The 14,639-nt window shown below is 40.4% G+C and overlaps 1 protein-coding gene across 1 annotated transcript in view; it reads left to right on the top strand.

Moving 5' to 3' along the window:
- The first annotated feature begins 691 nt into the window (after positions 1-691).
- The window catches only part of LOC115894612 (sodium leak channel non-selective protein-like), a 151,314-nt gene continuing 137,366 nt past the window's right edge, over positions 692-14,639 (top strand). The window contains exon 1 of the mRNA XM_030922409.1: positions 692-748. The gene's annotated coding sequence lies outside the window, so the exon portion shown is untranslated. The remainder of the gene's footprint in view (positions 749-14,639) is intronic.

A 14,639-nucleotide genomic window follows, 5' to 3' on the forward strand; every position in this document is an offset into this window, starting at 1 on the left:
GGCCAGATTTCCCTAAACCTGTTCTGCTGGGAGCCCTAGGAAGCCTCAATGCAGTCTGCTGTCCAGGTATACTTACAGGGCGTGGGGTGGGGGACTGTTAATTTCTGAATAGACTTTGTCTCATCCACACGACAACATATTTTAATTTTAAAGGCAAATGTCAACCTATTTAGAAAACTATAAGTGTGACTGATGCATTCATTATTTAATAACCCCGGGGTGAAACCTGAGGTGAGTGGTTTCACCCTTTCATACTCAGGAGTGGAACTAGTTCTCATCCTGGGTACTGTGCACAGTCAGACCTCACGCTCGCACGCTGGGCTCCAGGCCTCCTGGCAGTGGACTTGAGTGTACCCCGCGTGTGCCCGGAGGACTCCTGTGCACACCGCCGCCGTGCTGTTGAGTACGAAAGACCCCTGAGAGCAGTTCCCAGATGAGAGCCCAGCTGTTGCTGTGAGACTGACTGCGGGTGGCAGCCGGCAAGAAGGAACTGCCAGGACCGACCCTGGCGCTCGCCACCAACTGCGGCGCAGCCTCCTATGCGGTGCCCGCCCTTCGGCATCACTGCAGCCCCCGCAGCAAAGCTAACTTTAAAATTTTAAATAAAATAATTTTTTAAAGGCCCGAAAACTCCGGCTCCCACCCCTCCCCCAGCCCGCCGGCGGCGGCGGCGCTCAGTGAGTGACAGGCGAGCGCGAGCCGCGGCCCCAGCCGGGCCGAGCGCGCTGCCGGAGTGGAGCCGCTGTAGGTGAGGGGCCCGCGTCCCCGCACGCCGTGGGCGCCCCGCCTGGCACGGATCCTGCCTGTCGCCCACTGTTGCCGCCGCCGCCACCGCCCGCGGGCACCATGACAGCTCTGAGCGCTGGGGTTACAGGTTGGTCACCGCCGCCGGTGCCCGAGAGGCGGCGGCGCGGCCGGCTCAGTGCCCTGCGCCCGAGGCCCGGGATGCGCGCCCTTTGGTTCCTCGGCCCGGCCGAGCCAGGACGGCGCAGGGGCGCTGGGGCTGCGAGAGGGGCTGCGGGCTGGGGGCCCCGCGCGGGGGAGGGTTGGGGAGGGGAGCCTCCACCCGAGAGCGGGGCGCTGGGGTCCTCGCAGGCCTGGCCGGGGCACGGAAGCCGCGATGCGCCCTCCCTTTCCTGCGCGTGGGTGTCGGGGGCGCCTGCTGCGGGATGCGCCAGGGCTGGCTTGGGAAGCCCAGGGCCGGCAAGACCTCGGGCCTGCCCCGCCTGGGCGTCTAGCAGGTGTTGGGGGGCAGGTGGCTGAGGACAAGGCCACTGGGCATCACGACAGCGCTGCACCTGCCCCCTCCGCACCGGGTCCGCCGCCTGGGTAAACCTCTGGGCCAACGCGCGGCAAGGGCGAGTGGGGAGGGCAGCCCGGCTCCAGCAGGTCTCCGCGGGGGCTCCGCGGCCTTACCCCATCCCCATACTCCTGTGGATTGCTCCTTGCTAAATGTCCCTTATGGTATTCATTGGCCTTGTTAAGCAGCCGTCATTAGGGTGGCCACACCGAACGCAAAACAGTGTCCTGCCAAACAACACCATTTTGTCACTGAATCTTTAAGAGACCAGCAAGGATGGCCTGGCTGGGATCCCTCGGGGGCCCCAGAACCCAGATCAGGGGTCATTTTGCTGACTTAATGTTCCTCTCTCAGGATGGTGTGAGAACGCTGAACTCAGACCCTTAGTGCTTGAAATACCTTAGGATAAATCTTTCAGTTTCAGGTACAATTTTTCAGAGACTCTATTATTAAGGACATGTGAATACACACTCACTTTCAGGCCTCAGAAGGTTTTACTCTTAATCTGGTGTTCGTGTGGTCATCAGCTAGGCCCTACTTCCCTGGTGGTGAAATGTGGGTTGAGGACCAGTGACCTTTGTGTTAGTAGTTGGGGATCAAAAATTAACAGGTGGCGATTTTGAAATGTGTGTGTGTGTGTGTGTGTGTGTGTGTGTATGTATGAATCGTATGTTCATAGCTACAACTGTGATTTGATATGGCCTGGGAGAGGAGCAGTTTCACTATGGTAGTTAACCCTGAGGCAGATGCATGGCAGGACTGGCTTTTTAAATTCAAAGATAAGGTTTCCACAGTACTAGATAAAAATCATGGCTTCCCAAATATCTGCAACAAGAAACATTCATTCCCTAACTGTTGGTTTTCATTCTGGGTGCCTTTCTAGAGTCGATTTTTCATTCTTCTATAGTATACTTTGACCTAGCCATTGCTAAAATCAGACAGTGTGAAGACAAAATCCGGCTTTGGAGAAAAACTTAAAAAGTGAAAAGGTTCAGTTAGATCCTCTTCTGGGTTCATAAAAGACATAATCTGTTTGCAGAATAAATGTGCTGTCACTGATAAGGACTACGCTAAAATTTCTACAAAACTCGAGGAGAAAGCACGTCTCATAAAATAGTGGTAATACACTTATAACTTTGGATGGGACTTGCAAGATATTCAAAGGAGAAAAAAATGTACTTTAAAAAAAGTGTACTCAAAATAGTGTCATTTACTTGCAATTTAGTGAACTGAAGATTTGAGTAGCATTTTCTTCTTCTTGGGTATGGCATTTCTTTGAAATGGGTTTCAGTGGATTTTTTTGTTGTTGTTTATCATTCCTGCATGCTTTGTGTCTGCATGTATGTGTGTGCACAAATGTACACATTTGTTTTATCATTCATCAATGATGTTCAGATGATTTCAGAATTTCCATAGCTGTATAAATTTATCCCAGGTCAGAGTCACATGTGGATTTCAAGTTTGTGAATGAAAATTCACATCTACACCTCTATAGCCTAAGATAAACTAAGCACTGGGCCAGAAGCTGGGTTGTGAGTGAGTAAAAGAGATAAATTCAGAGCCTAAGAATCATTCAGGAAAGACAAGTATGTAAGCAGGTGGATATACAGTGAGATGTCTTATTTTCTAGTTTTGGCATGGAAACTATGATATTGAGCGTAAAGATATTAAGAATGGTCCCCAAGGCCACGCACGATGGCTCATGCCTATTATCCTAGCACTTTGGGAGGCTGAGACAGGCCAATTGCTTGAACCCAAGAGTTCCAGGCCAGCCTGGGCAACATGGTGAAACCCCATCTCTAAAAAAATAAAAATTCACCAGGTGTGGTGGTGTACACCTGTAGCCCCAGTTACTTGGGTGAGACTCTGTTTAAAAATAATAAAAGAATGCCCCTGCCCCAAAATGTTATCAACATTTTAGAGCTTCAATCATGTTATACAATTCTCACCTGTCTCAAGGAACAGCACAAATTTTTATACCTTCAAACTCTATGCAAATGCTTAAATTTTTTAAATTGATTTTTTGAATTTTAAAGTAACCAAAGTTGATAGAGATGATAGAATGATAGAGAAAAAAAGAGTAAACACATAGTTTTAATAACCAAAGACAAATGACCACAATATCTGTGTGTTTTCTGTAGTATTTTTAAGGGCTTGACTTTAGGTAGTTGTAGTCATGGCATTGTACAACTTTTATACTGTTTTTTCCATTGAATATTTATTATAACATTTAAAATATGTCTATATAATTTTTTTACTTAAAAATTATAAATGGCTATATAACACCATACCAGTAAATACAGCTTCATATATATGACCATACCTCTATCATTGGACATTTGCTGTTTCCAGTTTTTCATCATTATAAACAATGTCCTGATAGATAGTTAAAATGTAGAGATTTATTTCTATTTTATGTTTTTCAGTATAAATATCCAAATATGTCCAGTATCTATCATCTATCGATCTATACATATCTTCAAATTGCTTTCCTGGAGAATTCAGATTATAATTTATTTGTTCTAAATTTCCAGTAATTATAACTTTGAAAAAAGTATCTGAATTATTATAGAGATATATGTTTGTCTTTACATTGATTTCCTAAATAATTCAGATTATAATTTTGAATAAATTGCTTAATCTGCTTTTGAGGTAAATCTGCCATTTTACAAAAAGTGTTGGTGGGTCCTGTTCCCTCTTTTACAGAAATAAAAGAAGGTAACATAATAATTTGGATGTTTGACTTTTGTGCTATATAAAAACTTGACCTTTAGAAAAATCACCTGAAAACCAGATGCTAAAATATACCTCTTAAAGTCAAAATAGGAATACTATAAAAGTTCAAAGCTGGAAAAAAAAAAAAAAGTCAATGCAAGTTCCTTTAGAAAATTGGCTGTTGTGTTCAGGAGTCTAATTCTGCTTTTTGCTTTCCTACTCGGACTTCAAGTAAATGATCAGAAGGGCTTATATAATGAGAAATCTGTACCCCCACAGGTAAAGGAAGAAGAAGCTCTTTCTTTCCTAGGCTGCAGAATTTTCTGGTAGATTCAGTATAGATGGAACAGGTCTGATGGGAAAAACTAAAGTTCAGTTCACAATTTCCTTTCTAAGAGTAGTGTACAAAAAATAAGGAAGAGAGGCCCCGGAAGAGCCCCTTAGTATGAAGGAGTGAAGTTGAAAGTTGGAAGCTGGCTTTTGGTAAAACAGAATGGCTTGACTCCTGAAGCAGTTTCTCCATGAGGTCCCAGGGCAAGGGCAGCCATACCAGAACATGTTCTAAAGGCGGGGACTGACCCCGCAGGTCCAGGGTGGGGGCAGGGGTGGGCCTCCGCAGCAGGAGTGGAAGAATTAGAAGTAGGATAGACCACAACACTGAGGCCAAGAGAATCATTTATGAAGAGATCAAGAGTGAGAATTATTTCCAATTATGCAAGGAAAAGAGATGAAAACAGGATGTTGTTTGGAGAGAGAATGATATAGATGGAAGACAGCCAACAGAGACACATCAATAAATGTTTTTCCTGACAGAGAGGATCACAGCGCATGGAACACAGCCATGTTTTAAAGTGAGATAAGATTCTTTTTTTCTTTTAGATTAAAAACAATCCCAATCTTTGGATGAAAATAGGTTATCATGTACCAAAACAATTAATAAAACTTAGCCAACATCTATATATAGCCTGATAAACACTTTGGATTTGAAAACCAATAAAAAGAAAAATATTTCACCAGCATTGTGATCAAATGGTTTAGAAATTATCCACAAAGAGAAAATTTAGATTAATGTTATACTTCCTCTCTAAAATTATCAGCAAACGTAAAATAATGTCCTGAAAATCTGTAATCCTGAAAAATATCAGTAGACAATTCTCTTATGTTGTAAATGAGTCAAAAATGAAAAATAAATAGGTGAAGAAATATATACTAGGCAAGTGATATCACTAAAAAAAAGATGAAGTAGAAGTGTGTAAATATCAGAAAACAGTTCAAAAAATTGTTTGATTAAATGAGAAAAAAGTCCTTAAAGTCATAAAAGTTGCTATCTTTAATACAGTTTTAACTACAAGCTTCCCATGTTTACCAATGATCAGAGCATTATAGTATGCACAGTCAAAAGCATAATGCTAGCGGGGCGCAGTGGCTCACGCCTGTAATCCCACCACTTTGGGAGGCTGAGACGGGTGGATCACGAGGTCAGAAGTTCGAGACCATCCTGGCCAACATGGTGAAACCCCGTCCCTACTAAAAATATAAAAAAATTAACTAGGCGTGATGGTGGGCACCTGTAATCTCAGCTACTTGGGAAGGGAGGCTGAAGCAGGAGAATCATTTGAACCCAGGAGGCAGAGGTTACAGTGAGCCAAGATCGCGCCATTACACTCCAGCCTGGGCGACAGGTCAAGACTTTGTCTCAAAAAAAAAAAAAAAGTCTGATGCTTATTTTAGGGGAAAGGGAGGGGGGAAAATGCCCATAGACTCAGTATCTTTTTAAAGGGTTTTGTGACCTAAAATGGTGTTGAGAGTCAGCATTTCATCTTAAGAAGTACAAAAAAAAAAAAAAAAAAAAAAAAGATTTTTAAAAATGAAAACATGAATGAATTCACTATGACATATATAAACTCTAAATCTAATTACAAAAACTGAGAGCTATAGCATTCCAATCTGGGAGAAATAGTGATCTATAGGTATCTTTAAGGTAAATTAGAATGCCAAGAAATTGGAATGATGACAAGGAGGTTAGTGAAGAAAGGCACTGGAGAAATTGGTATAAAATTCCCAGACTGAAGAACTGGAATCAGATTGTAGTAATGGAAATGAAGAGGTGAATGGTAAAGATATGTCCACAAAACTAATGCTACCACGTCTTGGTGACGGAAGGAAGAGAACGAAAGGGAGTTCAAGGTTAAAAGTAATTTCCGATCATCAAGCTTGGGTGATTGTGCTATTGTATTCTATTATGTCTAGTTAAAAGAAATTGTTACTGCTTTATCTTTCAGTTAATAGTGTCTGCAGGCTAAATCCTTTGCTTCATTTTCTTTTCTAGCTGTTTTATTATTATTTTGAAATTCACATGAGATTAGTTCCACAGGCAATATATTTTGCTTCCTTTCTTTGAAGGCATTGAATAGCAATTTAAAGGTATAGTCTAGACTAGAAAATCATAACAGAAACCCCAACAAAAACCCAAATATCTTAGTTATCCTTTTATAAAGCAAAAATTTAATTCCTGTATACAATACAAGTTAGTTATTTTCAAAGTAAATTCTGAAGATGTCTGAGGAAAATAAGAATAGAATATACTGTATATACATACAATTATAAATCAAAATTTTTGTCTCAGACTTATATTTTGCCTGTGTTGCTTATAATTAGACTCTCTTATTCTTTTCCACACAAAGAGCCCTGACTATGCAATGTGAACTTTCTAAATGTTCTCTTCTGAGCATCTAGGCTAGTGATGCCTCATTAGTTTGGAAACAGTGATGGGAGAGGTGTGCAGGGATCACCTGAAGATGTTTTTAAAAAAAATACAATGTCCTATTTTCCACCCTTAAAGATTCTGATTTAGTATGTCTGAGGTGAAGGAGGCCTCAGCTTGAGTGTCTTAGTTAGCTTGGGCTGCTGTAACAAATAGCACAGACTAGGTGGCTTAAACTCCAGACATTGGTTTCTTACAATCTGGAGACTAAGAAGTCCAAGACTGAGGGGCCGGCTGGTTCCTGTGAGAGCTGTCTTCATGGTGCACAGATGATTCAGCTGCCTCTGCTCTTCTGATAGATTCACTAATCCCATTCATGGGGGCTCCACCTTCATGGCCTCATGACCTCCCAAAGGCCCCACCTCCAAATACATTAGAGGTAAGAGCTTCAGCATATGACTTGAGGAAGACAGAACCATTCAGTTTACCGTTCAGTGTTGAGAATGTTTCTGAACCTCCCTTGATAATTCATATGTTAAGCAGTCTTTAGGAATTACTATTTTAAACCATCCCCTTTTGAGCAAATTTTGTGGATTCATATTGCAAAATGAAACAACCACAAAAACATAATCTCCCTTTGATTTTCTGTTATATTTAAGCATAGTAGCAAGTTTTGAAAACCACTGTTTTAAACCATCCACCTTCTTTATCCAACCTTTACAGATTCATATTATAAGATTAAACAACCACAATCAAAATAAGCATTCCCTTTCTGGTTTTTCATAATATATAAATGATAGCAGCAGCTCATCAAAATAAAATATCCAACACTAGATAATTAATATAGAGTAGGATATATACTTAGCACAGAGTAGGAGTGGTGGCCAGGGGCTGGGAGGAGGGGAAAATGGGAGTTGTTAATTCCTGGGTGGAAGGTTTCAGTTATGTAAGATAAGTGAGCTCTAGAGATCTGTGTTATGACATTGTGCCTGTAGTTAACATTTTATTGTGAATTTAAATATCTGTTAAAACAGTTCTCGTGTTAAATGCTCCTACTACAATGAAACAAAAATAAAAATTACCATGATGTAGATGACAAAAATACAACCCAGTTCCCTCTCATACTGCTTGACAGTTTTAGTTTGGGCATGTAGGTGCAATAACAGTTATAGTTTGGGCACGTAGGGTGCAATGGCAAAAGGGCTTTGGGGCATTGTGGTGTGTATTGAATCCCTTTAGCAAAACCAATCGCTTTTAAAGGCCAAAGAAAATTCAATTTTCACGATTAAAAAAATAAAACAAAACAGAATCCTTCGAGAAGTAATGACAGTTTTGGAGTATTTCTAGAAATAACCAGAGAAAAATAGCCTGCTGCTTTACTTTGGAATTTAGGAAATAGACTCATAAAAAGTGGGGAACCATTTTCTATTTCTAATCAGTACCTTGACAAAAGGAAAACAGAAGAGTCTGTTTTTGGAGATGGTTCTTTGAAACATTTGCCTTCCCCTGAGTGGTCATCACCTCGGGTAGCCCTTGAAGTCGCCTGGGACTGGACCATGCATGTAGAATTCTGTTTTTTGCAGAGCTACATTAGGATTTAGTGAGGGCCAAAACATAGATGAATGAGTACCCCAAAAGAAAAGTGGCAGGTGGCATTTGGAGGAGAGAGAGAGAAAGAGAGAGGCAGAAAGTAAAAGAGAAGGAAGAAGAGAGAAAACCAGGCAGCCAAATCAGGGCCTTGACTTTTGTACAAAATTAGATAGAAAATCAACCACAGCAATCCTCTACCTGCAGGGGCAGGGGAGGGGGCCGCTGTTCTGTTGTGGAGACACACGTTGCTGCTGTGATGCTCAGGGGGTCAGATTTTTGATGCTATCTTAGTTTTCCCTGCTAACGTGTTCTCTGCTGTGTTGCTGGGGGAGACGCAGGACTCCAGGCTAAGTTTAAGAGAGAAAATATAGAGCTGCTGCCTTTCCTCTGAGCAGAGGCCAGATTACACGGAAAGATGCATCCAGATCATTGAAGTTCACAAGCTGAGGATACCCGGAGGAGAGGCTTGCTTGAGAGGGCCCGGAAGGACTGGCATTGCAAGTCTAGTGGCAGGCATACTCTAATTTGGTTTTATTACTTAGACATGGAATAGGCAGGGACTTGGAGACTCCTGTCTCTGTTTTCTGGGAAAGAAGACTGTTCTATTCACAAAGCCTTGGAAGGGTCAGACTGAAAGAAGACATGGACAGCAAAGTATTCCTGGGGTGGAAATCAGAAAGACCTGGCTCCCTTGTGGTTTATCACAGCCTAACCGTGTGACCTCAGGCAAGACACTTATCTTCTCCAAACCTCAGTTTCACCTGTAAAATCAGAATAACAGAGAGAGACACTTGCCTCATTGGGGCATGGTGAGAAATAGGTAACAATTAGCCTCACACATAATAAACCCTCAGCAAATGTTAGGTGTAACTTGTTTAAACTGAAAAAATTTGTTAGTGTTTTACTTGTTTTAAAGAAATTAGAAATAAAACACATCATCTTTGTGAACATGTACAGAAGTTCATGTTTGTGAGATGTACAAAAGTTCTTAAGGTTAAAAAGTGAAAGTCAAATGTTTCACCATTTCTCTCCCTCCCTCCCCCTACCTCTGTTCTCCCAACAAATAGACTACTTGGATTCTAAACTTGCTTCCAATTCATGTGGGTCTGGGCATGTTTGCCTCCAATTTTTAATCTATATAGTGGGAATAATACTCAAAACTAATTTAGAGAAGTGTTAAATGCTTAGAATAGTGCCTGGCACAGAGTAAGCTTTCAATAATATTTGTTCTCATGTTTCAAGTAAAAAAAAATGAGTACCTAATGTCTAAGCTTGCTTCTATAATTATGCACAGAAGTTTATGGACCTTCATTCTACCCTGAGAAATGATCAAATGCATAAAAATCTGAGCAGTGTCAAAATTAATCACTTTTATCATTGGAAGTCACTTTGGATATCATCTATTGCAAAGTCCCAGACAGAGGAGAAATCTTTTCTGCAAACTCTAAAATGTGTAGTCATTTCCTCTGAGAGTATCCAGAAAGGAGTTTACCACCTTTCAGGATATTCCAACACATTATGATTGGAAACTTATAGAGTATGATCTTTTTATCAAATAAACAGTCACCTCTTGATAAACTTTTGATAGAGAATTTCTATTTTGTCTGCAGTTTCCTTGCTAAAAGAACAGAGAACACTACAAAACAGAATCATAACATCTGTGTTCTGGGCTTTGGATTTTGGGTATGACAGAAAGACTTTCTCAATACATACTTTTTAATTGCTCTCACACAATCTCCGTAAAAAAAAGATGCATACATTTTTTTTTAGCCTGTATCATAGGTGGAATCTAATTTTTAGTTTTCACATTCTTAGCATAGTCAATCAAGAAATTATGAGACTAAAGCTAACTCTAGGAAGTGAAGAAATGTGTCACTTTAGGAAGTGGAGAAATCTGTCTCTTCACTACATGGGGTGAGATTATCAAATGGGAGTTAGTAAATACATTTTTCTCATTCTTTACCAAATTTAGAGAAAAAATAATGAAGGTATAATAGAATATTTTTATGAGTCATCCTCAAGAAAAAGGAATGGTAAATGGATAATACTTTCAGAAACCTGAAAGGGTCATTTAGATAGATTTAATTAGAGGTTTGATGATTTTCTGCCAAAAAAAAATTGACATTTTTATAAGTATGTGGTGAGAAAAGTCATAAAGTGAGTCAGATAATAAAAATGGATTCAATTTCAGGAGATGAGAAATGTCTGTACTATTTGCACAAAAAAAAATTGATGCCAAGAGTTTGTAATCACCAGGCTATATGATTTAAATATATTGAAAAAGTCATTTTCTTATTTCCTTTCCATTCTGTAATATCCTTGATTTTTGATTCAATAGTTCTGTAAGGCACATTGTCCCATCTTGTCTCTGTGCCTAAGTTTCCTCGTCTGTAAAATGGTTCTTGTGAAAATTGAATGATACAATGCATATTCTTTTTCATTTTTTCTTTTTGAGACAGGGTCTCACTCTGTCGCCCAGGCTGAGGTGCAGTAGTATGATCTTGGCTCACTGCAGCCTCTACTTCCCAGGCTCAAGTGACCCTCCCACCTCAGACTCCTGAGTAGCTGGTACTACAGGTTCATGCCACTACTCCCAGCTAAATTTTGTGTTTTTTTGTAGAGATGGGTTTTCTCCATGTTGCCCAGGCTGATCTCGAACTCCTGGACTCAAGCGATCCACTGCCTCAGCTTCCCTAAATGCTAGGATTACAAGTGTGAACCACCATGCCTGGCCTGAAAATGTATGATATTCTTAAACAGCCTGGCACATAATAATCCCTCAACCAACATTTTTGTTAGAAGAACTCTGTTTCTGTATGACGGTAAACATAATTTGGGTTGAAATCAACCAATGAGCTCACTGTTTTACCATGGAAACTCTCATGTGTCCCAGAGCACTTTTGCATGGGGTGTATGTGTGTGTGCATGTGTGTGTGAGCTACTGAAGGCTATTTTCCTTTGGAGAAAGCATTCTGAGTAGGAGATAACATCAGTTTTACATCAACTTCTGTTTTTAACACTTTCCCTTAAATGGTTGTGATGATTGAAATCTCAAGGCAGTCATTGAGCAGCCCCTAAATGGAAGACAGCAGAGTTGTTGGATTCTGGTCTGGAAAGTGCCCTGTGCATGTGAGAAGCTGTGGAGGCCATGAGAGGTGACCTCATGGAGGGAGAGGAAGAGCGTGAGCATGCAGGACACAGATGATCTGGGCTCAGAGAAGCAGGGGAAGTTCAGACACTTGAGATGCACAGAGAGGACATTCGACTGGGCAGAGGGAGGTGCAGGTATCAGTAGCTCTGAGGCTAAAATGTGCCCTGGGAGCTGGAGGATGGTGGAGTGGGCAGGGATGGTGACACATGAAGCAGGTGGATGGATGTTGGATAACAGATAATAAGACAAAAATATGGGGTATTTTTTCCTAATTGAAACCATAGCATAAAATGTATGATGCTATATTCATTTGCTCTGAATGGACATGTCTTCTGTCTGAGAAGGAACTTGGCAAACAAAATGGACAAACTTTACAGAAACAAGGACATCTTGCTATTCCAGCCTCAGGAATAAGCGTCCCCTTTTGTCGTCAAATTTTCATTACGGTGTATTGAGGTAAAACTGAAGATTTAAATGTGCATATTTTATGGGAAAGGCAGGGAAAGGGCAGGAAGCTCTTGTTCAAATGCAGATTTTGGCGGTTTGTTGTTTTAAGTTCTGTGGCTATTGGAACTAAAAAGAGGAAGAAATAAAAGCATTTGAAATAAGAATTAATATTATAATGCCTACATTAACAAATTGGTAACATCAAATACATGTGTCTTCAAAATATGAAGTAATGCCTTTCTCGACACAAATTTAACACTGGGAACCTAATCTGGAAAGCTGTGCTTATATTGGTTCACCTTGTAAGGCCTTGCACATTTACGCATATAAATGAGCTATGGGACAAGAAAGACAAGGAAGGGGCACAGATGTTTGAAGGTGGTGTTTACTTACAGTTAGGATTTTCTGCACATGCATATTTATTGACAGAGGACAATGTTAACAAAACAGATTTAAAAAACCTGGTTACAAAACCCTGTGCAAGTAATCATTTAAAAACAAATGTATGCATGGAAAAATATATATGGAAAAGTCAGTCCTAAAAGAGATACAATTGATATCCTCTTGGAGAGTAAGCACCCTAGCTAAAGAAAATTCCACAAGAGACCATAACTAATTACTATTTCATCTGCAGCCCCTTATTCGATGGCAGACACAATGTATGTGCTCAACAAATCCTTTGCAAAGCTGATTGAGTTTCTAGAAATGGAATTCCTGATGGCTTTCGTTTTTGTTTCTTATTTTGTTTATATAGTTTTTCTAATTTTTCTACAACAAACGTGTATTACTTGTGTTAATGAAAATAAAATAAAAATAGAATTACTTTCTTCTAACTTAATTTAAGTTTAAGTATTTGAGATCTAGGCAAAGACCAGTCAGCTCTCCTGGATTTTTGCATGAATCTCATTATGCCCAATAGCACAGTAACATGTTGGGAATCCACCATTCAATATTCCTTGCCTAGGAAGATAGTATGGAGCCAGCAGTAAGGTACTGAAGGAATAAGAAAACCACTAGATGGAGGTTGAAGATAAAGTGCACCACAGTAGAGGCTCTCTTTTAATTAATCAGCCACTCTGCCTCTAAATATAGCATATTGTCTTCCATGTCAGGAACATGGAGGGAAAGCACGTAGTATGTTTTGTTCAATGTTAAATCCACATCACTTAACATAATGGTCGGGATAGTTAAAAAATCAAAACAATTATGCAAACATGAATGAATGAGTAACTTCTGCTAGCAATGATGGTTGGTTTCCCAAAGACATGAAAGTCAGAATTTGAGGTGAAGAGTCCCAGAGATGTTATTGAACATTTTCTTTTCTTAATTTCCTTCTCCAAGTGTGCCAGGGATACTAAGCAATGAGATAAAAACCCACCATTAAGTGTGTATGTGTGTGTCTGTGTCTAGAATAGGGCAGTTGGTAAGCAGTTTCACTTGCACTCCTAAAGACCCCACAGTTTATGCACAACAGTTATCAGAAGAGTACTTGCTGATATTGACGTATTGATAGCCTTAATAATAACTAATGATTAAAAATGAGCCAATGACTTCTGTCTTCTTTGGGGCTTTTTAGAATGAAATAGATGCTTTGATTTTATACAAGTTGTGTGTTTCTCTTCTCACGTCCTTATTCCCAAATATTAACTCTTTCAGTTATAACAAAAAATCACACACATAGACAAAAATTCTTCATGAGTTAAGTTAGGGAATTAGAAAAGACTGATGTGGAATTGGCATTGGATAACAAAGAGGACATGGCTGGGATAAAGAGTTTGAATAGTAAAGGTTGCAGGATGGTGAACAATGGTATGTTTAGCCAATCTGAGTGCAACACGTGGTATGAGTGTGAAGGGAAGTGCACGTACAAATCAGTGGGATGCAGGGTCCTGGAAACATAAGGTTAAATAAAGTAGGCAGTTTGTAAGCTTTAAGAATGCCTTTATATTCAGTGCTATGTATCCAGCACATACTGCAGTGCCTGATACCACAGTGGATGCATAATATTTGCTGTGAGAATGAATGAATGAACAGATGAGTGAGTGAGAAACAAGAAGATACACTGAGGTTTTCTGGGCTACAAAAGAGACCTACAGTGTGTTTGGAAGCTGATTTTTTAAAATATAAAATAGAGAACATTTTGAAAGGCATCTAGAGAAAGGAGTCTAGAAATGGGGATAGGTGAAAAAGGCCATTGTACATATATGGAATGAATGAGCAAGAAAACAATCCACTACTGAGAGTGGGTGCAAAGAGAACCTGCTGGGCCTTCCCACTGCACGTGGGGAACCTGAAGAGTTCGGAGCAGTAGGGTCTGGGACATGAGAGGAAGGAGAAAAGCAGAAGGATGCCTGGCTCATGTCGCTCTCTCAGGCTGCATCTTTGTTCATGATGGTGTTGGCACCGTCTTCCTACATCTGTGGGGGAAGCAGCACCGATGCCTCTCTAAATTGGTAGCTGGACACAGATGGTAATGGAAACTGTAACAACAGGTGATCACTTGAGGGGTTAAGTAAAGAGGACAGGCAAGAACAGCATACTGTGAACCATAATTTGGAAGACAGGAGAAGATTCAAAAGACTTTAATACTGAACCCAAGAGAGCTGCAAGGGAAAGAAATGACCCATAGTGTTGCAAGGACATTGCAGTTAAAGAAAATGGAATATTTTAATTTTAATACCGTGAAGAGGGGGCTGGAACGAAGTAGGGAAAGTATATACCAATAGAAATGA

Source organism: Rhinopithecus roxellana, chromosome 18, assembly GCF_007565055.1.
Source record: "Rhinopithecus roxellana isolate Shanxi Qingling chromosome 18, ASM756505v1, whole genome shotgun sequence".
NCBI classification, from domain to species: domain Eukaryota; kingdom Metazoa; phylum Chordata; class Mammalia; order Primates; family Cercopithecidae; genus Rhinopithecus; species Rhinopithecus roxellana.